The following is a 3,408-nucleotide window of genomic DNA, read 5'->3' on the forward strand; positions in this document are numbered from 1 at the left end:
GGAGCATTGTGAGGAGAAGACCATGGAACATTCTGATGACATGCGTCATGGAGCTTTGTGATGACAAGGGCATGGAGCATTGTGATTACATGGATCTTGGAGAATTGTGATGACAAGGGTCACGGAGCATTGTGATGTAAAGTTCATGGAGCATTGTGGTTACAAACGTCACAGAGCCTTCTGATGAGGCGGGAATGGACCGTTGTGATGACAAATGTTATGAAGCATTTTGATGACTGGAGTCAAGGAGCATTGTGATGTAAGGGTTCATGGAGCATTGTGATGAAAAGGGCATGGAGCATTGTGAAGACAGGTGTCAGGGAGCATTGTGATGACATATGTCCTGTTCCATTGCGATGACAATGGCAGGGAGCATTGTGATGCCAAATGTAATGGAGGATTGTGATGACAAATATAATGGAGCATTGTGTTGACTAGGTCTTGGAGCATTATGATGACAAGGGCCATTGAGAATTTTCATGACAATGTCGTGAAGCATTGTGATGACAAGGTCCTGGAGCATTGTGATGAGAAAACCATGGAGCCTTGTGATGACAAGTCTCATTGAGCATACTGATGAAAAGGGGCATGGAGCATTCTGATTACAGTGGTCTTGGAACATTGTGATAACAAGGGCATGGCGCATTGTGATGACAAGGGCATGGAGCATTTTGATGACCAGGTCATGCAGTATTGTGAAGAGAGGTGTCAGGAAGCATTGTGATGACATATGTAATGGCCCATTGTGATGACAATGGCATGGAGCATTGTGATGCCAAGTGTCAGGGAGGATTCTGATGACAAAGGTAATGGAGCATTGTGATGACAATGGCTTGGAGCATTGTGATGACAATGCTTGGAGCATTGTGATGACAAAGGTCAGGGAGCATTGTGCTGACAAGTGCATGGAGAATTGTGATGACAAGGGTCAGGGAGCATTCTGATGACAAACTTGTGGAGTATTTTGATGACAATGGCATGGAGCATTGGGATGAAAATGGCATTGGGCTTTGTGATGAAAAAGGCATGGAGACTTTTTGTGACAGGGTTCAAGGAGCATTCTGACGACAAGTGTCAGGGAGCATTGTGATGACCGGGGTGAGGGAGTATTGTGAAAAATAGTGATGTAGCATTGTGATATCAGTGGTGAGAGAACATTTTGATGAGAAATGCATGGAGCATTGTGATGACAAATTTTATGGAGCATTGTGATGACAATGTTGTGGAGCACTGTGATGACAAGCGCATGGTGCATTGTGATGACATGTGTCATGGAGCATTGTGCTGACAAGCGCATGGAGCATTGTGATGACAAGGGTCATGGAGCATTGTGCTGAGAAAGGCATAGAGCATTGTGATGACAAGGGTCAAAGAGCATTGTGATGAAAAGTTCATGGAGCATTGGGGTTAAAAAGGTCACAGAGACTGTTGATGACGAGGGCATGGACCATTGTGATGACAAAGGTCATGAAGCATTGTGATGGCTGGAGTCACGGAGCATTGTGATGACAGGGGTCATGGAGCATTGTGATGACAAGGGCATGGAGCATTGTGATGATAAGGTCATGGAGTATTGTGAAGACAGGTGTCAGGGAGCATTGTGATGACATATGTCATGGTCCATGGCGATGACAATGGCATGGAGCTTTGTGATACCAAATGTAATGGAGGATTGTGATGACAAATATAATGGAGCATTGTGATGATTAGGGTTTGGAGCATTATGATGACAAGGGCCATTGAAAATTTTGATGACAAGGTCGTGAAGCATTGTGATGACAAGGTCCTGGAGCATTGTGATGACAAAACCATGGAGCCTTGTGATGACAAGTCTCATGGAGCATACTGATTAAAAGGGGAATGGAGCATTGTGATTACAGGGGTCTTAGAACACTGTGAAGACAAGGGCATGGAGCATTGTGAGGAGAAGATCAAGGAGCATTCTGATGGCATGCATCATTGAGCTTTGTGATGACAATGGCACGGACCATTGTGATTACATGGGACTTGGAGCATTGTGATTAAAAGGGCATGGATCATTGTGATGAAAAAGGCATGGAGCCTTGTCATGACAGGGTTCAAGGAGCATACAGACAACAAGTGTCAGGGAGCATGTTGATGACAAGTGTATTGAGCATTGTGATGACGAAGGTCATGGATCATTGTGATGAGAAGACCATGGATAATTGTGATGATGAGCATCCTGGGGCATTGTGATGACAAGTGTTATGGAATATTATGATCACAAGGGTTTGGAGCATTGTTATGACAGAGGTCATGGAACATTTTGATTTCGTTGTTATGACAATAGCATGAAGCATTATGATGATGGGCATAGTGCATTGTGATGACAGGGTTCATGGATCATTGAGATGAAAAGGGGCATAGAGCATTGTGATTACAGTGTTCTTGGAGCATTGTGATGAGAAGGGTCATGGAGCCTTGTGATGACAAGGCCATGGATCATCGTGATGGCAGGGGTCATGGAGCATTGTTATGACAGGGGTAATGGAGCACTGTGATGGCCAGGGCTTGGAGCATTGTGATGAGAAGGCCATGGAGCATTCTGATGACATGTGTCATGGAGCTATGTGAAGACAAGGGCATGGAGCAATGTGATGAGAGCGTTCATGGAGCATTTTGATGACAATGACATGGAGCATTGTGATGCCATGTGCCATGGATCTTTGTGATGACAAAGGTCATGGAGCATTTTGATGGCAAGGGCGTTGTGCATTGTGATGAGAAGGGCAGGGATCATTCTGATGACAGGGTCATGGAGCAATTTGATGAAAAGTGTCATGGAACATTTTGATGACAGGTGTTATGGAACATTGTGATTTCAGGGGTCATCGAACATTGTGATGATAAGTGCATGTAGCATTGTGATGACAGGAGTATTGGAACATTGTGATGACAGGGGTGAGGGAGTATTGTGACAAATAGTGATGTAGCACTGTGATATCAGTGGTGAGAGAGCATTTTGATGAGAAGTGCATGGAGCATTGTGATGACAAATTTTATGGAGCATTGTGATGACAATGTTGTGGAGCAGTGTGATGCCAAGCGCATGGTGCATTGTGATGACATGTGTCATGGAGCATTGTGCTGAGAAAGGCATAGAGCATTGTGATGACAAGGGTCAAAGAGCATTGTGATGAAAAGTTCATGGAGCATTGGGGTTAAAAAGGTCACAGAGACTGTTGATGACGAGGGCATGGACCATTGTGATGACAAAGGTCATGAAGCATTGTGATGACTGGAGTCACGGAGCATTGTGATGACAGGGGTCATGGAGCATTGTGATAACAAGGCATGGAGCATTGTGATGACAAGGGCATGGAACATTGGTCTAATAACTTTCATGGAGTATTGCGATGAGAGTTGGAATGGCACACTGTGATGACA

The sequence above is a fragment of the Mesoplodon densirostris genome, unplaced genomic scaffold (genome assembly GCF_025265405.1).
Source record: "Mesoplodon densirostris isolate mMesDen1 unplaced genomic scaffold, mMesDen1 primary haplotype scaffold_37, whole genome shotgun sequence".
Classification (NCBI taxonomy): domain Eukaryota; kingdom Metazoa; phylum Chordata; class Mammalia; order Artiodactyla; family Ziphiidae; genus Mesoplodon; species Mesoplodon densirostris.